This window comes from Scyliorhinus canicula, chromosome 7 (genome assembly GCF_902713615.1).
Source record: "Scyliorhinus canicula chromosome 7, sScyCan1.1, whole genome shotgun sequence".
NCBI classification, from domain to species: Eukaryota; Metazoa; Chordata; class Chondrichthyes; order Carcharhiniformes; family Scyliorhinidae; genus Scyliorhinus; species Scyliorhinus canicula.
This window is the reverse complement of record NC_052152.1, coordinates 167,037,321-167,064,598: the sequence shown is the minus strand read 5'-3', so window position 1 is coordinate 167,064,598 and position 27,278 is coordinate 167,037,321. Positions and strand designations below refer to the sequence as shown.

At 48.9% G+C, this 27,278-nt stretch overlaps 1 long non-coding RNA gene across 1 annotated transcript in view; it reads right to left on the bottom strand.

Moving 5' to 3' along the window:
* Positions 1 to 22,349, bottom strand: part of LOC119969516 — a 46,624-nt gene extending 24,275 nt beyond the window's left edge. The window contains exons 1-3 of the long non-coding RNA XR_005461389.1: positions 22,197 to 22,349; positions 5,976 to 6,148; positions 5,772 to 5,881 (exon numbers count right to left, since the gene is read on the bottom strand). This is a non-coding gene — a long non-coding RNA (uncharacterized LOC119969516). The remainder of the gene's footprint in view (positions 1 to 5,771; positions 5,882 to 5,975; positions 6,149 to 22,196) is intronic.
* Positions 22,350 to 27,278: the final 4,929 nt, after the last annotated feature.

The following is a 27,278-nucleotide window of genomic DNA, read 5'->3' as shown; positions in this document are numbered from 1 at the left end:
TTAGGGGAGGCTGCTCGCCAGGAAGGGGCACATCTTAGGTTGTTTACCTCCATCCCCTGCATCTCTTGCTCTCCTTTCTCAGCGTTTTCGCGGGAAAGCAAAATTTGCACGGCCTGCACAAGATCTCGGGACGGTCTGGCTAGCAACTTCCTTTGAGTGGCCATGTTATTGACGTCGCAGACCAAACAGTCGCACAGCATTTCAGAAAGGGAAGTTCCGTATTCACGATATTCGGCTCGTTTTTGTAATTTTAAAAAAAATAATTTTTATTGGAATTTTTTACAGAAAATATAAAAATATAACAACAAACAATAAAATGCAACAAAATACCCCATAACAACCGTAACACCCCCCAAACCGTATCAACACATGTATCAGATCCCCCCCACCCCCCCAACCCCAACAAGAGAACTTAACAATACGTTAAAATTAAATAAACAAAATAAAATAAAATAAACAAACATAGTCATCCCCCCCCCCCCCCCCCCGGGTTGCTGCTGCTACTGTCCCCGTACCCTATCGTTGAGCCAGAAAGTCAAGGAAAGGTTGCCACCGCTTGAAGAACCCTTGTACCAATCCTCTCAGGGCGAATTTGACCTTCTCTAGCTTAATAAAACCCGCCATGTCATTGATCCAGGTCTCCACGCTTGGGGGCCTCGCATCCTTCCATTGTAGCAAGATCCTTCGCCGGGCTACTAGGGACGCAAAGGTCAGCACACCGGCCTCTTTCGCCTCCTGCACTCCCGGCTCCACCCCAACGCCAAAAATCGCGAGTCCCCATCCTGGCTTGACCCTGGATCCCACCACCCTTGACACCGTCCTCGCCACCCCCTTCCAGAACTCCTCCAGTGCCAGGCATGCCCAGAACATATGGGCGCATGGTTCGCTGGACTCTCCGAGCACCTGACACACCTGTCTTCATCCCCAAAGAATCTACTCATCCTCGTCCCAGTCATGTGGGCCCGGTGCAGCACCTTGAATTGGATGAGGCTAAGCCGCGCACACGAGGAGGAAGAATTAACCCTTTCCAGGGCATCAGCCCATGTCCCGTCTTCGATCTGTTCACCCAGTTCCCCCTCCCACTTAGTTTTCAGCTCCTCTACTGACGCCTCCTCCACCTCCTGCATAACCTTGTAGATATTGGATATCTTCCCCTCTCCGACCCAGACCCCTGAAAGCACCCTGTCCCTCACCCCCCTCGTGGGAAGCGCAGGGAATCCCTCCACCTGCCGTCTAGCAAATGCCTTTACCTGCAGATACCTGAACATGTTTCCCGGGGGAGCCCAAATTTCTCCTCCAACTCCCCCAGGCTCGCAAACCTCCCGTCGATAAACAGGTCCCTCAGCTGTCTGATGCCCGCTCTGTACCAACCCTGAAATCCCCCATCAATGTTCCCCGGGACGAGCCTATAGTTCCCCCTTAACGGAGCCTCCATTGAGCCCACCACTTCTCCCCAATGTCGCCTCCACTACCCCCAAATCTTGAGGGTAGCTGCCACCACCGGACTCGTGGTATACATCGTGGGAGGGAGCGGCCACGGCGCCGTTACCAGGGCCCCCAGGCTTGTATCCCCACAGGACGCTCTCTCCATCCGTTTCCATGCTGCCCCCTCCCCCTCCATCACCCACTTGCGCACCATCGACACATTGGCCGCCCAGTAGTACCCCAAGAGATTGGGCAACGCCAGCCCCCCCCCCCCATCTCTACCCCGCTCCAAGAAGACCCTCTTCACCCTTGGGGTGCCATGCACCCAAACAAAGCTCATGATGCTGCTGGTCACCCTTCTAAAAAAGGCCCTAGGGATAAAGATGGGCAAACACTGGAAGAGGAACAAGAACCTCGGGAGAACCGTCATTTTGACGGACTGCACTCTACCCGCCGACGATAGCGGCACCATGTCCCATCTTTTAAATTCCTCCTCCATCTGCTCCACCAGTCTGGTGAAGTTAAGCTTATGGAGAGTCCCCCAACTCCTGACCACCTGCACCCCCAGGTATCTGAACCTCTTCACTGCCCTCCTAAATGGGAGCCTCCCAATTCCCTCCTCTTGATCTCCCGGGTGCACTACAAATACCTCGCTCTTGCCTAAATTTAGCTTATAGCCCGAGAAGCCCCCAAATTCCGCTAACAGCTCCATCACTCCCGGCATTCCCCCCTCTGGGTCCGCCACATACAGCAGCAGGTCGTCCGCATACAGCGATACCCGGTGTTCCTCCCCACCCCGCACCAGACCCCTCCATCTCCCTGACTCCCTCAACGCCATAGCCAGAGGTTCAATCACCAGTGAAAAGAGCAAGGGTAACAGGGGGCACCCCTGCCTGGTCCCACGATAGAGCCTAAAGTACTCCGATCTCCTTCCATTTGTAACTACACTCGCCATCGGAGCCGCGTAGGCAGCCTCACCCATTTGATGAATCCCTCCCCAAATCCAAACTGCTCCAGCACCTCCCACAGGTACCCCCACTCAACTCTATCAACCACTTTCTCTGCGTCCAGCGCCACCACTATCTCCGCCACCCCCTCCACTGCCGGCATCATGATAACATTGAGCAGTCTCCGCACATGTCTGATCTTCGTGTATCACCCCTGGCACACAATCCTCTATCCTGGTGGCCAGGATCTTCGCCAGCAACTTAGCGTCTTCATTGAGGAGCGAGATAGGCCTGTATGATCCACACTGCAAGGGGTCCTTATCCCACTTTAGGATCAAAGAGATCAGTGCCCGCGACATCGTCGGGCGCAAAGCCCGCCCCCCCCCCCACCCCCATGCCTCATTGAAGGCTCGCATCAGCAGGGGGCCCACCAGGTCCGCATACTTTTTGTAAAATTCCACCGGGAACCCGTCCGGCCCCGGGGCCTTACCTGACTGCATTTGTCCAATCCCCCTGACAAGCTCCTCCAGCTCTATTGGTGCCCCCAGCCCCTCTACCAGCCCCTCTTGAACCCTTGGGAAACATAGCCTGTTCATGAAGCTCTCCATCCCCTCACTCCCCATCGGAGATTCCGACCTGTACAGTTCCTCATAGAAGTCCCTAAAGACCCCATTTACTTCTGTCCCCTTCTGCACTACATTTCCACCCCCATCCTTCACTCCACCAATTTCCCTAGCCGCATCTCGCCTACGGAGCTGATGCGCCAACATCCTGCTCGCCTTCTCCCCATACTCATATACCGCGCCCTGCGCCCTCCTCCACTGTGTCTCCGCCTTTCTGGTGGTCAACAAGTCAAATTTGGCCTGCAAACTGCGCCGTTCCCCCAGCAACCCTTCCTCCGGTGCCTCCTTGTATCTCCTGTCCACATCCAAGAGCTCCCCCACCAGTCTCTCCCTCTCCTTCCTCTCCCTCCTTTCCCTGTGTGCCCGGATGGAGATCAGCTCCCCCCGGATCACTGCTTTCAGAGCCTCCCAGACCATCCCCACCCGGACCTCCCCCATGTCATTGGTATCCGGATACCCCTCAATACTTCTCCGGACCCTCCTACGCACCTCCTCATCAGCCAGCATCCCCACATCCAGCCGCCAGAGCGGGCGCTGGTCCCGCGCCTCCCCCATCTCCAGATCAACCCAGTGCGGAGCATGGTTTGAAATCGCTATGGCCGAATACTCGGCATCCTGCACCCTCGGGATCAATCCCCTGCTCAGGACGAAAAAGTCTATTCGGGAATAAACCCTATGGACATGAGAGAAAAAGGAATACTCCCGCGCTCTCGGCCTCCCAAACCTCCAGGGATCCACCCCTCCCATCTGGTCCATGTATCCCCTCAGCACTTTGGCCGGTCTCCTGCCCGTCCTTGAACTGGACCGGTCCAGTGGGGGATCCAGCACTGTGTTTAAATCTCCCCCCATGATCAGGCCCCCTACCTCCAAGTCCGGAATGCGGCCCAACAAGCGCCTCATGAAGCCAGCATCGTCCCAATTCGGGGCATATACATTAACCAGCACCACCTTCTCTCCCTGCAGCCTACCCTTCACCATGATATATCTGCCCTCCTTGTCCGACACCACCTCAGCTGCCTCGAACGCCACCCTCTTCCCCACCAGAATCGCCACCCCCCGGTTCTTCGCGTCCAATCCTGAGTGAAAAACCTGCCCCACCCACCCCTTCCTCAGATGAACCTGGTCCGCCACCTTCAAGTGGGTCTCCTGGAGCATAGTCTTCAACCCCCTCAGATGAGAAAATACCCTGGTTCTCTTAACCGGCCCATTCAGCCCCCTCACGTTCCAGGTAATTAGCCGGATCAGAGGGCAACCCGCCCCCCCCCCCCCCCCGCCGGCTAGCCATAGCTTATCGAATGCTCGCCCCAGGCCAGCACACCCCGCCCGACCCGTTCCCCATGGCGATAACGCCTCTCCTCTACCACCCCCCCCCCCCCCTTTCCCCCCCGGCCCACACCAGCTCCTTCCTGGTCATTCCAGCAGCAACCCGGGATCCCCCCCCCCCCCCCCCCCCCCCCCCCCGGCTAGGACCCCTCCTAGCCGCGACGCACCCTCCATAGTACCTCCGTGAGTCAGCTGACTTCTGCTGACCCCAGCAGCTCCCGCCAAAGCTCATCCCCTCCCGGCATGGGGTCATCCCCCTCTTGCCACACCTCCTTGGCACCGCTTCAGCGCGGGAAACTGGAATTTGAGGATCTTGGGCCTGGCGGAGGGGCTGGAGGGGTCGGATCTCCTGGCGTATGTGACCACGATGCTGAGCTCGTTGATGGGAGCGGGGTCCTTCCATTTGCCCCTGGAGCTTGAGGGAGCTCACAGAGTGATGGCCAGGAGGCCCAAGGCAAATGAGCCCCCGAGGGCGGTGCTGGTGCGGTTCGATCGATTCAGTGACCGGGAGTGTGTGCTGCGCTGGGCCAAGAAAGAGAGGAGCAGCAAGTGGGAGAATTCGGTAGTGAGAATCTACCAGGACTGGAGTGCGGAGGTGGCTAAGCGGAGGGCGGGTTCAACCGGACGAAGGCGGTGCTGCATGCCAAGCAGGTGAGGTTTGGAATGCTGCAGTCTGCGCGCCTGTGGGTGACATACAAGGACCGGCACCATTACTCCGAGTCCCCGGAGGAGGCATGGGCCTTTGTACAGGCGGAGAAGCTGGACTCGAACTAGGATCTGGGGACACACTATGGCCGTTGCTGTTTTCGCTGTTGCTGTTTTTTCAACTTTGACATGTGTGTTTTTTATGCTGGTTTTCTTTTTGCTCTGTTTACGGGTGGATTTGTCTGTTGGGTATTGTTGTGGGTTAGGTGGGGAATGTTGGGGGTTTGTGTTTTATATGTTCTCTTCTGTACGGGGCTGGGGGTTGGGGTGAAACTGGATTTTGGGGAACTGCGTCAGAAGGGTGGGGTGTGGCAGCGTGAAAGCGCGGGCTTTCCTCTGGTTTCCCGCGCTGCGGGACGGGGGGGCGGAGCTGGCGGTGGGTAATCGTTTTTGTAATCTTGTTGGAAACTCGGTGGCAGACTCTCCTGGGGTCCTTTCTGCCATGTTAAAATGGTACCTCTGCACTATAACAAAAGGTTTAGGGTTGAAATGTTGCACACTGGGGTCACCTATTCAAATGTTTTTGTGTCTGGAGCTGCAGGATATGTAAGGCTTTTTATCACTTCATAAGTATGAGTTCCAGAGGCAGTCAGCAAGATCACCATCTGTCGGTCAACATCTGTGATAGTGCTCGCTCGGAAAAAGTAATGCATGTATTCTGCGTACTGTGTCCATTCTTCTAAGCTTGTGTCAAACACGTCCGATCATCTGAACAAAGGCATGTTTGCAATAAATAAAATTTTCTGACCTTAGTCTAGCAGTGGAAGGCGGTGGCTGTTCAGTCCATGGTGTAGCAGCGTTGACAATGATCCAGTTTTATCCTCATTGCCAGTTTAGTAAGCCACAAACAAATCCGAACTGAATCGGTTAAAAGAAAACTTGGTTTATTGCAAAGCAATTATATTTACAATATACATCAGATCTCTGCCGGTCTATCCTTTCGGTTCCATACCTGGCCGACTTTATATTGATCTCATTCATGAATGTCCTTGGATTCCCGTCTCCTTAATGGGGTAGCTTGTATTCGACGAGACTCACATGGAGATTGCTCCAACCCCGTTGGTCTCGTGCAGTTTATAACACTACCTTTATCCATTGTTCAGACCCAGGACTGACTCTGCATGCCTGCACATGGCAAAGAGGAAGAATGACATGAAAACCAAGATCAGGTGACCAGGTATGGAGCACCATAAGCAACAAGTTTCCCAGATAAGGGGCAAGAGAGGTGGACAGGGAAATGTTCCTAGAAGTAGTCCAGAGGCAGGGATAAAAGACAGGGAATAGGAATAGGTTTAAGTTAAGTTAAGTCAAAAGAAGGATCAGAGAACCAGGCTCCAAATTAATTAAAGAGCTGTGGGGAGCAGACGTTAGGTCAGGGGTGGGCAAACTACGGCCCGCGGGTATGCGGCCCACCAAGTCATTAAAAATTTTTTTTTTTTTTTAAATTTTAAATTTTTTTTAAGGTAAATGGGGGGGGGGGCTGTTGGGTTACTTACTGGTATAGGGTGGATACGTTGACTTGAGTAGGGTGATCATTGCTCAGCACAACGTCGAGGGCCGAAGGGCCTGTTCTGTGCTGTACTGTTCTATGTTCTATATGAGGCGCCCAGAATCATAACCGGGTGAAGTAATTATTTTACTTAATATACTATGCGGCCCTTCAAAATTGTGAATTTCTGAATGTGGCCCTTGCACGGAAAAGTTTGCCCACCCCTGCGTTAGGTGAAGTGGGCTTGAGAGAATGCTTGAAGATCGAGAAGGCAGCCAAAGGTTGGCGGTTCCGTGCTGCAAGCTATTGGGGCAAAGGTATCCCTTTCGGAGCAGTGAAGTTCTGTTTGGAAGAGCTGAAGATCTGAAAATGTTCTTGTAAGTTGATACTTGAATGTTCTCGGAAATCCAGGGAAAGGAATTTTGGAAGGTGAGATTGAAACCCTGCGAGGTGGGCTATTGTTGAAACCATACCGTGAGAATGACTTTGGAGAGAATTCCAAAGCGACACCTTCAAATTTGGAGGTTGAAAAGGCTTGCGAGATAGCGTTTCCTGCTCACAATGTGGCAAATTTCTGAGTTGGTTGGTGAGAAACCTGTGGAATCTGATTTGGTCGCAGCTGTCATTTATTGTGTAGTGTGGTGTGTTTTTTCATTCACATTTACCTCATATTTACCCTTAATGAACATTCTGTATTATTATATATAATAATGTATAACAATATTATACATTGTTTTACCCTGCTGAACTTGCGTAGGAAAGTTTATTTTTGTTTGTTCAAAACCCACGGACTCTTGTGTCTTTATTCACTTAGTAAGTGTCTTGAATCTCAAAATTTGTCCACTTCAAACAAAATGCTAATGGTCTCTAACTGGAGACCATCCCTCCAGACCACCCATCCCTCTCCCGACTCCCTCCACAACCCAGGGTTTGGCCAAAGATCCTCAAAAGGCTTATTTCCCTGGCTGATAAATCTAGAACCAGGGGACACAGTCTCAGAATAAGGTTTAGGCCATTTAAGGCTGAGAAGAGGAGGGATTTCTTCATCAGAGGGTGGCGAATATTTGGAATTCTCTACCCCAGAGCATTGTGGAAGTTCAGCCATAGGACCATAGAATCTCCCCAGTGCAGAAGGAGGGTATTTGGCCCATCGAGTCTATACTGACCCTCTGTAAGAGCACCCTAGCTAGGCCAACTCCCCCGCCCTACCCCCTAACTCCACCTAATCTGCGCATATTTGGATACTAAGGGGAAATTTTGTATGCCCAATCCACCTAACCTGAATGCCTTTGGACTGTGGGAGGAAACCAGAGCACCCGGAAGAAACCCACGCAGCCATGGGGAGAACTTGCAAACTCCACATGGCCAGTTACCCAAACTCAGAATTGAACCCAAGTCCCTGGCGCTGTGAGGTTGCAGTGCCAGCCACTGTACCATTGTGTCACCCAATATGTTCAAGAAAAGACAGAAGTCAGCAGATTTCTGGATACTAATGATACCCAAGGATATGGGGATGGTGGAGAAAAATTACATCGAGGTAGATGATCAGTCATAATATGTTTGAATTTCTTGATGGGCCGAATGGCATACTCCTGCTCCTATTTCCAGTGTTCCTAAATTTCTGATACCTGTTGGTCAGACAATCAGAAAGAGATCAATTTCAGCTTCATTTGCTAATTATTAATAACCATGCATGTGAATCATTTGACAGATCCCAGCTGTAGCAGCAGGTTAAAATTATAGCAAAGGTTGCCTAAGAATCCAGGGATTACCCTTGTTGATAAAATAAACAAAATACCTCACCGTGAGTTACCAAATTTCTTGCAAAAAAAGGCCTATGTCGGTCTCTTACACTGTTGAGAAGGCATTGTTACAGGAGCATTGCCTCTCCTCATTTACAGTGAAAACAACCAGAAAAAAGGTTTAAAGATGGGCGCCAGGATGAAAATTAAAAGCCACAGCAATAAAAGCTTTGATACAAGCTTTGTTTTAGTTTGTCTTGCCTCATGATTACCATAGTAACTGCACCCTTATAGATTCTCTTCCAAAACAGCCTGGTTACTGTTTAACATCCCCACCCATATTAGGCTTGATTAGAAAAATCAATATGAAACATAATACACACACAGCCACTCGCAACACCAAAAACCACGTGAAATACTCTTTGTTAACTTTCCATTTACTCCTCAAAAACTTCTTGTGGGCCCCAATTTTAAAACTGAGAAGGAAAAGGATGGTCAACGCAAGCACGCAGTCAAATACGAATATGGAGATTCCATATGGTAAGTTTAATTTTTATCTTCTATTTCTGGTTAGTTGTGAATGAAGAACCTGGATGAAAATATTCAGTAAGTCCTGGAACAAGGATTTGTTTTTTTACCCCAGCTTGGGATATCTGCTATTGACTTCAGTGATCGAAGCTATTACATAGACGCTTATAGTTAAGAGCCATTTGATCAGCTGGTCTTTTAGCCCTGTTGTAAATTTAATGTGGCAAAGCCTTCCATGGCAACAGGATTCTTTGTGTTCATTTCAGTCACAGTTTATTATATGTGCATTACTGTGACTTTCCAAAGTAAAACGCACCTTTCTCGTACCTACTTCTGTCAGGTAAGATTACCATTTTCTTGCTGTTATTTCTACAGTTGAGAAAATACTTTTTGTGTCATCCACTAGACAACGTTTTTACTCTTGAACTGTACTTGAGTTTGAAATAATGAATGATACAAAGATATATCAGAACAATATGAAATTACAAGAGCTTCCATTAACACGATGGTAAAAGTTTTTTTTATAAAGCTAGCTAATAAATGATTAATTCTACTCCCAGCCTTAAAGTATTCTGTATTAGTTTCAAATCAATCAATCATTGTTGGAAATGTGTTTTAACTTATGCAAACTCCATTAAACTACAAATAGAAATATGAACGTCATATACGGAGTAGCACCTTTATACAATATTGGCTGGCAATGAAAGCAGCATATAAGCTGTTACCGAGAAGACAAAGATTATTTGCAATGTTTTTGCAAGGTGTTCTCAAGGGATTCATATGATATCAGGCCACTTGAATAAATTATGGTGATCATGCGGAACCCCACATTGGCTTCATAGTTTTCCAATGTTCCCTGAATACTTGGTGTATATGTAATACTGTAGGAGAAACATCTGATGAGAAAAAGATTTGCTGGACTATGGGGAAAGGGTCGGGGCATGGGGCCTCAGCTGAGTTGCTCTTCCAGAGAGCCAAATGATATGCATGATGGGCCAAATGGCCTCTTTTTGTGCTGTAACCAGTCTATGATTCTCTGGGCAGTGGTGAGCTTAACACTATCGGCCAGGCAGAAACTGGGCTAGTGTACAGATAAGATGCTCAGTTTACTTCAAGGAGCTGCAGGGAGCTGTCCAATTGAAATTTCAATCTGCTCAACTAACCAGGCAGTAAATGTACCTGCCCAAGGTCATCAGGTACCATCTTATATGCATGGTAAGTCCCAAAGGCTTCATTGGTACCCAGTAACAATACTGGGGGTGACAGTAGCATAATGGTAATGTCACTGGATTAGTCATCCAGAGACCCAGGCTTTGGTGACATGGGTTCAAATCCCACCACAGCAGCTGGTCATATTTAGATCCAAGTAATAAATCTGGAATTGAAAGCTACTCTCAGTAATGGTGATCATGAAACTGTTGTCGATTGTTGTAGAAATCCAGTAATGCCCTTCAGAGAAGGAAGGAAATCTGCCATCCTTATCTTGCCTGGCCAACATGTGACTCCAGAACCACAGTTAAATGGTTCACTCTTAACTGCCCTCTGAAATTACCTATTAAGGGCATGGACAACAAATGCTGGCCTAGACTAATGAAAATAATAGCAATTATAACTCTGAATGGGAAGTTGCAGTATACTTCCTGTCAGAACAATATAACAAGAGAGGGGATTGGGGGCCAGGACAAGCACAAAAAGGCATGGGCGGGATTCTCCGTCCCACCAGCCCTGTTTTCTGCAGCGTGTTCCCACCGGCAACGGGATGCTCTGTTCCCACAGCCGGCCAATGGGGTTTCCCATTGTGACCACTCCCTTGGGCGTGGGTGGACTGCCGTCAAAGTGGAGGATCCCACCGATGGAGAATCCTGAAGCACATTTTTAACGTCTTTTTCACCTTTCTTGTGAACTCAGGAGGAGAAGGACTTCCTTGCCCTGGGCTCATCAACCACCAAGAACCACCCCCCACCCCCACACAGCCCACCACGTCCATTTCAAAGTTGTGTGACTCCCCTCCAGGAAGGTCACTGCAGTAAATCAGTCCACTTACCTGGTCTCGGCAGATGGTCTCCAGCCACAAGATATTCTGTCACTTCCTGCCAAACATCCCACCCAGAACGAACAGGAAGTTAGTTGGTGGGAATTCAACGTGGCTCAGGAATTAAAATATCCCAGAGCTGATCTCCAGGCAGCAGTGAGTTTCAAATTCAAACTGCTGGCCATGGAAACAAAATCATCCCTGATCTAAAATGGAGTCGACGTGTGTTTTTTTAAAAAATAATTTTTATTGGAATTTTTTGAAAAATCTATATCAACAAAACAATAATAACAATAACAATAATAATAATAAACACCCCCCGGCACCCGTAACAACGCATATAACAAACCCCCCACTCCCCCCCAACCCCAATAAACAACAAAAATAAATTAACAATAAGCAAATTAACTATTAACCAACTATCCCCCTAAGCCCCCCCCCCCCCCCCCCCCCCCCCTCCCCCCCGGTTGCTGCTGCTGCTGACCTAGTACCTTATCGTAGAGCCAGAAAGTCGAGGAAAGGCTGCCATCTCCTGAAGAACCCTTGTACCGACCCCCTCAGGGCGAACTTGACACCCTCCAGCTGAATGAATCCCGCCATGTCATTAAACCAGGTCTCCACGCTCGGAGGTCTCGCATTTTTCTACTGCAGCAAGATCCTCCACCGGGCTACTAGGGACGCAAAGGCCAAGACATCGGCCTCTTTCGCCTCCTGCACTCCCGGCTCCACCCCAACCCCAAATATCGCGAGTCCCCAGCCTGGCTTGACCCTGGATTCTATCACCCTCGACATCGTCCCTGCCACCCCCTTCCAGAGCTCCACCAGTGCCGGGCATGCCCAGAACATATGGGCATGGTTCGCTGGACTCCCCGAACACCTGACGCACCTGTCTTCGTCCCCAAAGAACCTACTCATCCTAGATCCGGACATGTGGGCCCGGTGCAGCACCTTGAACTGATGAGACTAAGCCTCGCACATGAAGAGGAGGAGTTCACCCTCTCCAGGGCTCCCGCCCATGTCCCCGTCCTCAATCTGCTCCCCCAGCTCCACCTCCCACTTAGCCTTCAGCTCCTCTACCAACGCCTCCCCCACCTCCTGCATTACCTGGTAGATGTCAACACCTTCCCATCCCCGACCCACACCCCCGAAAACACCCTATCCCTTACCCCCCGCGGGGGCAGCGAAGGGAACCCCTCCACCTGTCGCCTAGCAAATGCCTTGACCTGAAGGTACCTGAACATATTCCCCAGGGGGAGCTCAAACTTCTCCTCCAGTTCACCAAGGCTCGCGAACCTCCCGTCAATAAACAGGTCTCCCAACTTCCTAATGCCCGCCCTGTGCCACCCCAGGAACCCGCCATCCATGTTCCCTGGGACAAACCGGTGGTTCCCCCGCAGCGGGGCCTCCACCGAGCCCCCCACTTCCCCCCTGTGTCGCCTCCACTGCCCCCCAATTTTGAGGGTGGCCACCACAACCGGGCTCGTGGTGTACCTCGTTGGAGGGAGCGGCAACGGAGCCGTTACCAGTGCCTTCAAGCTCGTGCCTCCGCAGGACGCCATCTCCATCCTTTTTCATGCTGCCCCCTCCCCCTCCATTACCCACTTGCGTACCATCGAGACATTAGCCGCCCAATAGTACCCAGAGTGGTTGGGCAGCGCCAGCTCCCCTCTATCCCTGCCCCGCACCAAAAAGACCCTCCTTACCCTCGGAGTCCCATGCGCCCAAAGAAATCCCAGAATGCTGCTGTTCACCCTCCTAAAAAAGGCCCTCGGAACGAAAATGTGGAGGCACTGAAACAAACAAAAACCTCGGGAGCACCGTCATTTTAACGGACTGTACTCTACCCACCAACGACAACGGCAGCATGTCCCACCTTTTAAATTCCTCCTCCATCTGTTCCACCAACCTAGTAAAATTGACCTTGTGCAGAGTCCCCCAGCTCCTAGTCACCTGAACCCCCAGGTACCTTAAACTCCTCACTGCCCTCTTTAGCGGGAGCCTACCAATCCCCTCCTCCTGATCTCCCGGATGTACGACAAACAGCTCACTCTTGCCCAGATTCAATTTATATCCCGAGAAACTCCCGAACTTAGCAAGAATCTCCATCACCTCCGGCATTCCCCCCACCGGGTCTGCTACATACAACAGCAAGTCGTCCGCATACAGTGACACTCGGTGCTCCTCCCCACCTCGCACCAAACCCCTCCACCTCCTCGACTCCCTGAGAGCCATGGCAAGAGACTCTATTGCCAGCGCAAAAAGCAAGGGGGACAGGGGGCACCCTTGCCTCGTCCCACGGTGGAGCCTGAAGTACTCGGACCTCCTCCCATTTGTCGCTACACTCGCCATCGGGGCCTCGTACAGCAACCTCACCCATTTAATAAACCCCACCCCAAACCCGAACCTCTCCAACACCTCCCACAAGTACCCCCACTCAACCCTGTTAAAGGCCTTCTCCGCATCCAATGCCACCACAATCTCTGCCTCTCCTTCTGCTGCCGGCATCATTATCACATTTAGCAGCCTTCGCACGTTAGTGTTCAGCTGCCTCCCCTTCACAAAACCCGTCTGATCTTCATGTATCACCCCCGGCACACAGTCCTCTATTCTAGTGGCCAAGATCTTCGCCAGCAACTTGGCGTCTACATTCAGCAGTGAAATCGGCCTGTATGAACCGCACTGCAAGGGGTCCTTATCACGCTTCAGGATCAGGGAGATTAGTGCCCGAGACATCGTCGGGGGCAAAACACCCCCCTCCCATGCCTCGTTGAAGGTCCTAACCAACAGGGGGCCCAGCAGGTCCGCATATTTCTTATAAAATTCAACCGGGAACCCATCCGGTCCCGGCGCCTTCCCCGACTGCATGTGGCCAATCCTACTGACCAGCTCCTCCAACTCGATCGGCGCCCCCAGTCCCTCCACCTGCTCCTCCTGCACCCTTGGGAATCGGAGCCTGTCCAAAAAACTCTTCATTCCCCCTCCCACCGCCGGCTCCGACCTGTACAGTTCCCAATAGAAGTCCCTAAAGACCTCATTGACCTTTGCCCCCTGCCGCACCACATTCCCATCTCTATCCTTCACTCCACCAATCTCTCTAGCTGCGTCCCGCTTATGAAGCTGGCGCGCCAGCATCCTGCTCGCCTTCTCTTCATACTCATAGACCGCTCCCTGCGCCTTCCTCCACTGTGTCTCCGCCTTTCTGGTGGTCAATAAATCAAACTTGGCCTGCAAGCTACGCCGTTGCCCCAGAAATCCCTTCTCCGGGGCCTCCACGTACCTCCTATCCACACTCAACAGCTCCTCCACCAGTCTCTCCCTCTCCCCCCTCTCCCTATGGGCTCGGATGGAGATCAGCTCCCCCCTAATCACTGCCTTCAGAGCCTCCCACACCATTCCACCTGGACCTCCCCAGTATCATTGACCTCAAGGTACCTCCCGATACATCCCCGAACCCTCCTACACACCTCCTCATCAGCCAACAACCCCACGTCCAGACGCCAAAGCGGGCGCTGGTCCCTCACCTCCCCCATCTCCAGACCCACCCAATGCGGAGCATGGTCCGAAATCGCGATAGCCGAATACTCGGCCTCCTCCACCCTCGGGACCAGTCCCCTGCTCAAAACAAAGAAATCAATGCAGGAATAAATCCTGTGCACATGGGAGAAAAAAGAGTACCCCCGAGCCCTCGGCCTCCCGAACCTCCAGGGATTCACTCCTCCCATCTGGTCCATAACCCCCTCAACACCTTGGCTGCCGCTGGCCTCCTGCCTGTCCTTGAACTAGAACGATCCAGTAGGGGATCCAGCACCGTATTGAAGTGTGTGTGTCCCCCCCCCATGATCAAGCCCCCCACCTCCAGGCCAGGAATGCGGCCCAACATACGCCTCATGAAACCAGCATCATCCCAATTTGGGGCATACACACTAACCAACACCACCCTCTCCCCCTGCAGCTTACCGCTCACCATCACATATCTGCCGCCACTATCAGCCACAACCTCAGATGCCTTCAAACACCACCACCTTCCCCACCAGAATATCCACCTCCCGGTTCTTCGAGTCGAGCCCTGAGTGGAAAACCTGCCCCACCCACCCCTTCTTCAGACGGACCTGGTCCGCCATCTTCAGGTGGGTCTGCTGGAGCGTGGCCACGTCCGCCTTCAGCCCCTTCAGATGTGAAAACACCCGGGCCCGCTTAACCGGCCCATTCAACCCCCTCACGTTCCACGTAATAAGCCGGATCAGGGGGCACCCCGCCCCCCTCCCCCGTCGACTAGCCATCACCCATCGACTGCTCGCCCCTGGCCATCACCCATTCGGCCCGTTTCTCACGGCGATAGAACCTCACCCCTACCCCCCCGAACTCCTCCCTGGCCAATCCAGCAGCAACCCGGTATCCCCCCCCAGGCTAGGACCCCTCCTAGCCGCGACTCTCCCTCCACTGTACTCCCGTGAGCCAGATGACTTCTGCTGACCCTGGCAGCTCCCGCTCTAACTCCGACCCCTCCCGGTATGAGGTCCCCCCTCCTCCCCTGCATCAGCTCCTGGGCACCGCTTCAGCGCGGTAAACCCGGTCTAATAACCACGCCCCTCGTCACCAGCTCCACCCCCTCGTCCCGCAGCTCGGGAAACCAGAGAAAAGCCCGCGCTTTCACATTGCCCCACCCCACCAACGCAGCTCCCAAACCGCAGTCCCAACCCAACCACCAACTCCATACAAACAAAGAGACAGATCAACCACAAACCCCAGTACCCCCCTTAGAACACAAAACCATAACCCACATCGTCCGAAAGCGAGAGAAAAAACAAAAACAAACAGAATAACCCGCTACAGCATAAACAATGATACATGAATAGAAAAACTCCCACAGCCCCCAATCTCTAGTTCGAGTCCAGCTTTTCAGCCTGCACAAAGGCCCACGCTTCCTCCGGGGACTCAAAGTAGTGATGCCGGTCCTTGTAGGTGACCCACAGGCGCGCAGGCGGCAACATGCCGAACTTCACCTGACTTCCGTGGAGCACTGCCTTCGTCCGGTTAAACCCGGCTCTCCGCTTGGCCACCTCCACACTCCAGTCCTGGTAGATACGCACTACCGAATTCTCCCACTTACTACTCCTCACCTTCTTGGCCCATCGGACACTCCCGGTCGCTGAACCGATGGAACCACACCAGCACCGCCCGCGGGGGTTCATTCGCCTTAGGCCTCCTGGCCAGTACTCTGTGGGCCCCTCCAGCTCCAGGGGCAGATGGAAGGATCCTGCCCCCACCAGCAAGTTCAACATCACGGCCACATAGGCCGGCAGGTCCGACCCCTCCAGCCCCTCCTCGAGGCCCAGGATCCGCCGGTTCTTCCTCCGTGACCGAAGTGCCATCTCCTCGAACCGCTCTTGCCACTTTTTATGAAGTGCCTCGTGTATCTCCACCTTCCCCACGAGGGCCAAAACCTCCTCAGAGGCCTGCTGCTGCAACTCAAGTATCGTTGCACCCTGGGTTGTCTGGGTCTCCAGCAGCTTACTCATCGTCACCTTCAGGGATTCCAACAACTCCCCTTTCAGCTCCGTGAAATAGCGCAGAAGGGCCACCTGCTGCTCCTCAGCCCACTGCCTCCACTCCTCAGGGACTCCACCGGCCGCCATTTTGTCCACTTTCGCCCGCCTTTCCAGGGGAGCTGCTGCCGTTTTTCTCCTCGCCCCACTTCGAGTCCGCACCATAAATCCAGGGGGGTTTTGCTCCAGACCCCTTTATCCACCGGGAATCGTCGAATCAGCGCTGTTTGGGGCCCTTAAAAGAGCCCACAAGTCCTTTTAAAGCGGGAGCTGCCGAACGTGCGGCTTAGCTCCGCATAGCCGCAACCGGAAATCCGTCGACGTGTGTTTAACGTGGACTGCGTTCATTTGTTGTTGGTGCTTCATTCACTTTTTCAAATATTTCTGCGTTGCAGTGATTGTCAGAGTTGAGGCAACTTAGCAGGCTCTGTGCCATTTCAAAATGGTTATGTTTGATTTATTCGGGCAAGTATAGTAGTTGTGATGATGTTTGCAGCTTCTTTTAGCGAGTTACTAAGAGATGCTTTATCCATGTCAGCCATGGCTCTGTTGATAGCATCCTTACCTCTAAGTCAGAAGGTTGTGGGTACAGGTCACAGGCCAAAGAACTGAGCATCAGACCCTAGGCTGGCACGCCTGTGTACTGATGGAACGCTGCTGTCGGAGGTGCCATCTTTCTGATGTGACGTTAAACTAAGGGGTCCATCAGCCCTCCCACCTACAAGGAAAAGATCCCATGGCATCATTTGAAGTAAAGGTTTGGAGTTCTCCCTGGCCAATTTTTAATCGCTCAGTAGATTGCCCAGCCATTATCATATTGATGTTGGAGGGAGCATGCTGTGTGTAAAATTGGCTTCCAGGTCCCCTACATTACAACAATGATTGCACTTCAAAAGTACTTCATTGGCTTTAAAGCACTTTGAGATATCCAGTGGTCATGAAAGGCACTATATAAATGCACACCTTTATTTTAACTGAATACAATATACTCTTTACGACTACATATTACTAATGGAACATGAAAAGACCCGAGGCTGCTGATTATGTGAACTCAATCAAGTATTCAGTTAAAGGACTTTAGTTTGCCATGGGATTCAAAACAAAAGCGTGCGCATGTGTCAAGAAATGTGAAACATTCCTCTAGACAATGCACAGTGGCATTATTTTGGGGAGAGGATCAAAAGTCTATTTTGCCTTTATTTCCAAACCATCTAGTGATTCCTTCCTGTGTTTCTGCAACCAATGACCCTGCAAATTCTTTCTCAATTGGAATTCACGTCCTATCCTTGTAAAATGCTTTTGCCAGGCATTTTCCAGTGCACCTCAAATTTGGTCATTGGGAAATACGAAACATCAACCTCTCCCTCTCCGATGTTACCTCTCGTGGTCTCTGCTCACCTCTTCACTGATAAAGGTTGGAAATTCAGATCGTGGAAAACAATTAAATGATTTTAATCCCCCAAAATTATTGGATTGGAGTCAGTTCACACAATAAAAATGTAAAGATCCCAACCTTGGCCCCACCCTAGGAAGTGGTGGCAATGTAAATATTTGAATGAGACTTGCAGCCACTAACCTAACCATGGCTAACTGTATATTCAAGGCCTCAAAAAACACAATGGAGGCAAGAACAGCTTTGGGAAGAAGATATGTGCCTTATAGCGCTGCTCGCAGGATAAAAGGAGCAGGTGCTTCTCCCCAAAACCCCCAAGCTTCCTCCATTCAGACACAACACACGTACATAGCCCCCAGGATCAGATCTTCCTTCTGAGGTCAGGGATTGGACTCAACTTCACCCCCTCCCCCACCCCACCCACCCCACCACTTCACCTGTGTTGGAAATCAGAATTGCTGTTCCAGGATTGAGCCTACGTACCCTTGTGGTCCTCTTCAGAGCCCTCTCAGCCCGGATTGAAGTCACTTTTGCCAATAATGCAGACTTGTGCACAGGGGATCTGACAGCAACAAAGTCGCTCGATGGAGTTAAAACATCATGGCATCCAGGGAAATGATCCAGTACTCAGCCTCCCCACCAATCCAGGCTGCCTCTGACATTATCAGGGCCAAACTCTTACCACCCCCCCCCCCCCCCCCCCCATTAGTGCCCCAATTGACTACTCTAATAAATTGATATTCTTGAAGATAACTTATCAATGATAAAGACTCAACCTACAATAACTGATTCATCATGAAAATAGTATGGTCAAAGCTTTCAAACCTTGTATAAATGTGTTTTATTGCCATTTTTATTGTTCAGATGGAGCTGTTCATTGAATCTCTGTTGTACCTTGTGCATCCATTTTCAAATTATGACAGAATTTTATTGAACCTTTAATAGGGAAAATGTCATGAGTTTAACAACTAAATGAAAGGCATGGCACAGCTTCATAAATTAGAAAAACAGATTGTTTGAAAAGGTGGGAGTAACATTATTTTCATAACTAGATTGTAGTGTTTATTAAGAATTCTCAGGTTCGGAAGTCTAAAATTGGGATTCTCCATCCCGCCAGCCCTGTTTTCCGGCGTGGCGCGCCCCCACTGGCAGCAGGATTCCCTGTTCCTGCAGCCGGACAATGGGGATTTCCATTGTGGCCATCCCATGTCATCGGGAAATCCGTGGGCATGGGTGCGCTGCCAAAGAAGCGGAGGATCCCGTCGACAGAGAATCCCGCAGTAAACTTTTGTAAGGGACCAATTAACTATTGACATATAAAATACACATGGCTGGATTAAAGGTCTCCTTTTGGAGATGGTACATTAGGTTTAACAACTGTATTTGATTCCCATCCAGATGTCTTAGCAATAATTCTTAGCTTTAACTCAAATTGGAGCTTCACTGAGTCAATGTCAATGAGAATGGAATTTTACCCTCTATCCTTTCAGCAACTTACAATTGTAAAAATTGTAGGGAAAGAAGCAACAGTTGAAGTACAACAACACAGATATAAAACCTTTAAACTAAAAAAAAAGGATAGAGTAATGCTAAGAATCTTGGATATGGCAGCAGACTGGAGAGTGTTTATAAGGGGCTGGTTTAGCTCACTGAGCTAAATCACTGGCTTTTAAAGCAGGCCAGCAGCATGCTTCGATTCCCGTACCAGCCTCCCCGGACATGCGCCGGAATGTGGTGACTAGGGGCTTTTCACAGTAACTTCATTGAAGCCTACTCGTGACAATAAGCGATTTTCATTTCATTTCATTTCAAGTGGTAGGATTCCAGTTCCTTCCTCTGATTTCCTACATATATTCCTACATACATATAATGTAGGCAAAGGGAATCTCGCCAACCAGATGGGGAGCCAGTCTGAGCCCCATGTCACTTAATTTTGGAAGGTCCATTGCATTAAGTGCCAATCGGGCACTTAACTGGGCAACAATGGGCCTTCCCCAGGAGCAAAGACCCCAGGACAGAAGTTATGCCCACCAAGAACTGCCAGCGAATTAGAGGCTGGCAGCTCTTCATTGCTCAGTCGCAGCAGTGACCAATAGGAAGATGCTGCTGAAAATGCATCGACATGATGCTGAGGGTCGCCGAGGATCCCAGGCCATAGCTGAGTGACAGCAAGAAGGGGATCACGGGATGAGAATTGCAGGCGAATGGCAGGGTCGGCAGCAAGGGCAGCGGGTGGCTCTCAGCAACCCCTCATCCTGATGTTGGGTCCCTTTTTAGGGACCCCAATGGAAGTCAGCAAACCTGTCTGGGTCTGTTTTTCAGGCTTCCCACATGGCAAGTCCTTTGGCCACCATTGCGTTGGTACTAGCAGAGCCGAGATGAGGCATCAATTATCCACTTAAGGGCTTCAATTGGCGGTGGGTTGGGAAGGCCATCTATGAACCTTTTTGCCACAGACTTAACTAGGGCACAGACCGGAAGGTGTTGGAGTCCCCAGCAACTGCCCTGCTGCCTGACTAAATGTCCCCTCCACCAAGATCACCATGGGGTGAGGGCATTAGATTCCGCACAAAGGGTAGATAGGGTAGGGTGTATATTTTGATGTTGTGCAATGGTGTAAAATGGATAACAATGAATCAGCAGCCAGGTTTACATCTGTCCCAATTTTTATCCCCAATAAAGTCAAAACCTGCGCCATTGAGTTCCAAACCTCGGACAGGCTGATAGCTTGAGGTACAAGTTTGGTCATTCGCCATAAGGCACTATTTCAAACGAGATTGATTATAACTTTTGACATCGCAGCCTAAGAGGGAAGAGATATAAGCTATGTGGGGAAAAAACACCTTCAGGGAGTCATAGAATCATAGAAGCCCTACAGTGCAGAAGGAGGCCATTCAGCCCATCAAGACTGCACTGACCCTTTTGAATGAGCTACCCATTTACACTCCCCCGTCCACACCACCCGATCCCCGTAACTTCATAGCTTAACCTACACATCAAGCGGCAATTTAGCATGGCTAATCCACCTAACCCGCACGTCTTTGGACTGTGGGAGGAAAGCAGAGCACCCGGAGCCCACCCTGTGAAAATTGAGAAGGAAAAAGTGTGACGGACGGTAAATTTGCAACTCAGACGAATGAGAAAGAAAGATTTAAAGGAGCACTGACTATAGTCGAGGAAAGTTGAAACCGGTTATCTGACATTCACTTTGGTACAGATGCAGAAACAGAACCACAAGCAATATTGTTTACTGCAGTTAGATCAGTTACTTTATTGCACATGTAAAGCAAATAACACCATATGGTATCATTTTTTTTCTGATCTGGAAGACCGAATCTGCATGTGTCACAACTATAGGGGGAAATTAACAGAACAATGGAAGACATCAGTTAGAGTAGCTGGTGGAGCATGCGCTTCTTGACGATAGAGTTTTATCATTGACGCCCTTGGGCTCATCCACAAAGGGTGCCTCTGCAATATCCTTGAAGGATAAAGTTTCTGTCAGGATGTAACCATTCTACACAAACCATATGCACTTAATGGTAGCCTAATGTCAACAAAAGCTCCACACTAAAACAAACAAAAGCAGACCAAAATGGTTGAGCATAGGGCCATAAACATACTTCTGTTGTTGAAATGGTGACATTAATTTGCTTTATTATATCACTTAAACCCTTTTAAAAGCTAGAGATAAAGGCAGCCAGGTTTTGCTGATGAGACTTTATTTTTTTTGGAAAGCATTGTATGCTGATAGAGGTTTCAGTATTGTGCATTCTGTTATACTATAGTTTACAACATCAATTTTTTGCACAGGAGGGTTTGGGGGTTCGGAGGAAACTGCATTAATTCATAAAGGTCAGTTTAACATTATTACAATATTAACTAATTTGTTAGGTGGTTAAATCCAAACTTGATCCTCTCCTTAATCACTTATACAAAGTACCAAATTTCCCCTGTGCTACATCTCTGGTGACACTTTCATTTCCAGCACATTAATGGTTTGACCAGAAATAAACTCTGGTTACTTTGACTCAAATATCTTAATTTGGGCCCCTGTGGGTGCTATAGACTTTCCAATCCTGGTGGAGTGTAGTCCTGGAGGTTAAGCACATAGCCTTCTGCCTCCTTTTGCTCCACCCCACCATGCTCCTGCAACATACCCATTCTCATTGTACCAACTCCTCTCCATGCCAACCAAATAGTAAAAAAGACTCTTTATCACCCAGCTTTGACAAAGAGTCATCTGGACTCGAAACGCTAGTTGTTTTCTCTCCTTACAGATGCTGCCAGATCTGCTGAGATTTTCCAGAAATTTCTCTTTTTGTCTCTTTATCACCCAACTGAATGAGCCTTGAGTCGCCAGGCAACAGCATTGCTCCATCTCCAATATCATTTTCATAATGAATGAATAGGAGCATTCAAAGAAAATGAACATAAACTCACTATTTTAATTGTTGTCTAGATTGACTATTCTTCCTCGTTTCCAGCTGTGTCCTGGAGGTTTATCTCCAAATCCTGGAGAGTCCAGCCCAATGTTGGAGGATTGGCAACCATGATGCAGCAGCTATTCAATTTGGAGTTTCCAGGTTGAATTCCAGCGTGAGCTAATAGAGATGCAGCCCAACCTCTCCTCGAGCTGTAAAGAGTTTGCACAGAATTAATTTGTGGAGGCTCAATTCAGTTCCTAGCAGAAAATGAATGCAATACACACTCCAGAATGCGTAATCTTTTAACTGTACTATGCCAGCATACTTAGACCATAAGACCATAAGACATAGGAGTGGAAGTAAGGCCATTCGGCCCATCGAGTCCACTCCGCCATTCAATCATGGCTGATGGGCATTTCAACTCCACCTCCCAGCATTCTCCCCATAGCCCTTAATTCCTCGCGACATCAAGAATTTATCTATCTCTGCCTTGAAGCCATTTAGCGTCCCGGCCTCCACTGCACTCTGCGGCAATGAATTCCACAGGCCCACCACTCTCTGGCTGAAGAAATGTCTCCGCATTTCTGTTTTGAATTTACCCCCTCTAATTCTAAGGCTGTGCCCACGGGTCCTCGACTCCTCGCCTAACGGAAACAGTTTCTTTGCGTCCATCCTTTCTAAGCCATGTATTATCTTGTAAGTTTCTATTAGATCTCCCCTTAACCTTCTGAACTCCAATGAATACAATCCCAGGAACGGCAGCCGTTCCTCATATGCTAGACCCGCCATTCCAGGGATCATCCGTGTGAATCTCCGCTGGACACGCTCCAGTGCCAGTATGTCCTTCCTGAGATGTGGGGCCCAAAACTGGACACAGTACTCCAAATGGGGCCTAACCAGAGCCTTATAAAGGCTCAGTAGCACATCGCTGCTTTTATATTCCAACCCTCTTGAGATAAATGACAACATAGCATTCGCTTTCTTAATCACGGATTCAACCTGCATGTTTACCTTTAGGGAATCCTCGACTAGCACTCCCAGATCCCTTTGTACTTTGGCATTATGAATTTTCTCACCGTTTAGAAAGTAGTCTATGCTTGGATTCTTTTTTCCAAAGTGCAAGACCTCACATTTTCTCACGTTGAAATGCATCAGCCATTTCCTGCACCACTCTCCCAAACTGTCTAGATCCTTCTGCAGCCTCCCCACTTCCTCAGCACTACCTGCCTGACCACCTAACTTCGTATCATCAGCAAACTTCGCTAGAATGCCCCCAGTCCCTTCATCCAGATCATTAATATATATGGTGAACAGCTGCGGCCCCAACACTGAACCCTGTGGGACACCGCTGGTCACCGGCTGCCATTCCGAAAAAGAACCTTTTATCCCAACTCTCTGCCTTCTGTCAGACAGCCAATCCTCAACCCATGCCAGTAGCTCACCTCGAACACCATGGGCCCTCACCTTACTCAGCAGCCTCCTGTGTGGCACCTTATCAAAGGCCTTTTGGAAATCCAGATAGACCACATCCACTGGGTTTCCCTGGTCTAACCTACTTGTCACCTCCTCAAAGAATTCTAACAGGTTCGTCAGGCACGACCTCCCCTTACTAAATCCATGTTGACTTGTTCTAATCCGACCCTGCTCTTCCAAGAAATTAGAAATCTCATCCTTAACGATCGATTCTAGAATTTTACCAACAACCGAGGTTAGGCTAATTGGCCTATAATTTTCCATCTTTTGTCTTGATCCTTTCTTGAACAAGGGGGTTACAACAGCGATCTTCCAATCGTCCGGGACTTTCCCTGACTCCAGTGATTTTTGAAAGATCTCAACCAACGCTTCCGCTATTTCTTCAGCCACCTCCCTCAGAACTCTAGGATGTAGCCCATCGGGGCCAGGAGATTTGTCAATTTTAAGACCTTTTAGCTTTTTTAGCACCATCTCTTTTGTAATGGCAACCATACTCAACTCAGCCCCCTGACCCTTTATAATTTTTGGGATATTACTAACGTCTTCCACTGTGAAGACAGACGCAAAGTACTTATTAAGTTCTCCAGCCATTTCCTCATCTCCCATCACTAGCCTTCCAGAATCAGTTTGAATTGGCCCAATGTCTACTTTGGCCTGACGTTTGTTTCTTATGTATTGAAAGAAACTTGACGCTGAGCTGGCTAAAGCAGTGTGAAAATGTGTGAATGCATCCTTAATTACTATTATGCAAAAATCAATTGAAGTGTATAAGGTAAGTGGGTTTTACACGGAAACTCACTGATCCCTGAAAATCCAGTAAAGATTTATTGAAACAATCACATGGGGCCTGTAAGTTACCATAAAGGGTCCATTTCCTTTAGAGTAGAAGTCCTTGTAACTTCAAACACGTAGTGGAATTCGCACAAAGGGTTTTAATTTACACCTTAATACAATTTAAAGAGGATGTGTTACTCTCATAATTCTTTTGAAATTAAATTAATAATGTATCTCTGATTTAGATATGTATGAAGTATTGTTGGTCGAGTTCAATGGGTCTTTTGAATATTTAAGCTAAGAGCTGGTGGCCATGGGAGATGCTGATTCAGAAAATGAAGGGGCTCAATCAACATTAAGCCATACTATCATTACGCTGGTGATTCAGTTTCAGCGGTGTGGACATTCATTTGGGGCCTTATACCCCATGGCACGTGGGCACACTCAGGACATAAAACTGGGCACTGCTTGTGCCTGCTGGCAGAAAACAAATCGGTGCACGAACAAACATGCTGAATGTGTGTTCCAACTGACAACGCAAGTATTTCCCTGATGCATATTTCCTGTGTGAGGTAAAGCTACCAGTTAATCTGATTTATTGCAGAAAGTCGTGGTTTTTTGGCCCGGCTGCCGTCAGGCCCAAGCACTTTAACTTAATTTAGAATGAGTTTCTGCCTGGCTTAGGTAAAGGACAGACAGGTTGTTTTAATTGATTGTAAAACATGTTTTACTTGATTGCGTAGGTGGCAGATTATGTTTAATGTACTTACATTTTGAGAATATTGTACTCATTCTTTTTTATTTTTTTAGTAAATTAACCTGACAGATATTGCAAGGAAGGCTCGCAAAGTGGAGATTTTCTTCAGCCTGACCTCAGTTTGATTGCATTGTGTGTGTACCATAGTTAGGTGCATGCATGTTTTATGTTTATTTATTCTTGGAGGAGTGGTTAATCTTGAACTTGTAATACATTTTCAGTGTATGCCTTTACACCTACGCAAGATACAATGGCAAGAAATGAGTAACATTCAGTGTAGACTCTGAATCTACACACCTCAGTATGACTTCGATTGCAGCAAACTATTTTTTTAAATAAAGCTGCACCTCTCCACTAAAGCAATCTTTGCTTTCCTGTTATGGATCATAAGTTAAAACACATCAACAATTGTGTACTAACACTGAAAATGCTAGGATATTTTCTTTGATGTTAAATGAGCACATTTGGTTTAATTGTTGCAAGGGGCTGAATTTTCGGATCCTTCCCACCGGTGGGATCTGCCAGTCCCATCGATGGTGACTGTCCCGACCCCCATTTGAGGGGGGAGGGGTGAGGGCGGGTCGCTCTCAGTTGACCTGGAGGATCCCACTAGGGGCCAGAAAATTCAGCTCAATGTTTTGACGACATTATGACTCTTCTTCTGAACTCTGTTAATTCTGTTTCTCGCCCCACAGACGCTACCAGACTCACTGAAAAATTTCCAGCACTTGCTGTTTCTTTTTGTAACTTGAGTGTGACAGTTTTCTTAGTGCACTGGTAAGAATCAGAATTAGAATGGAAAGACAATCATTGGCTGAATTAGAAAACAACTCGAGGCACACCCGGTTACTTTGACACTTTAGTCAATACCCACTTGTGACTGAGTTGAATGAATTCTTCCCATATATACATTATATACACACATATGTATATTCTCATTCCCTGCCTTCCTTTGCACATATACTTTTGAAGACAAAGGGATGGATATTGCTGTGAAAAGAATCGTGAGGCAAACAGTGCTCACCATTATTTCTCTGCAAATTAGGTGGTAATTTCTGGCAAGTGTACATATATACATAAATAGGAACATCCAGAGATTGTTATCAGAGAGGCATTCCTCCATTAGCTTCCCATAAATGTCATCTAGCAGCCTTACCCACCTTTCAAATGTGTCAAACAGTGTAAAATTCTGTACTTATTTCATAGGTTTGGACAACTCTGCCAGAAAAAGGTTAGACATTGGGCAGGATTCTCACTTTCTGCTTCTTTCTTGGTGGTGGGCTTCTCTCTTCCCGTCGCTTGTCAATGGGATTTCCCATTGAAGCCTACCCAGCGGCAACAGGAAACCCATGAGCAGGGCTGTGCTGCCAGCAGGGAAAGAGAATCCCAATGGCCAGAGAACTCACCTGATGAAAGAGCTGAGCTCTGAAAGCTAGTGATTCCAAGCAAACCTGTTGGAGTTTAAACTGGTGTTGTAAGACTTCTTACTGTGCCATCCCCAGTCCAACGCCGGCATCTCCACATCATCGAAACTGGAAAACTATGGGAAACAAAATGGGGGAAGGGATTATGGTCTGAAATTGTTGAATGCAATGTTGAATCCAGAAAGCTGTAAATTTCCCAATTGAAAGATGATATGCTGTTTCTTGAGTTTGTGTTGTGTTCACAAGAACCTTACCATAGGCCGAGAACAGAGAGGTCAGGCTCAGGACAACGTGGAGAATTAAAATGGCAGGTGACTGCAAACTCAGGATCATTCATGTGGATTGAATGGAAGTGTTCCACAAAGTGGCCACCCAGTTTACATTTGTTCTCCCCAGTGGACAGCAGACCACATTGTACAGTATTCTAAATTGAAAAAAGTCCCAATGGTGGAGAGTTCCGGCCATTGTTTCTAACTATCGGACTGCTATTGGGATGTGACAGGGATTGTAGGGCTGAAAACATTTGGGTCGTCCATTACAATTCATGTGCAAGGTTGAAAGTGTTTGATGCCTTCTCTCACACGTGATCAGTCCACAAGTTATGAAAGCAAGCTTCTAACGTGGATCCATTGTTTTGAATGAATGCGGCTCTCAAAAAAGCAAGTTCTTT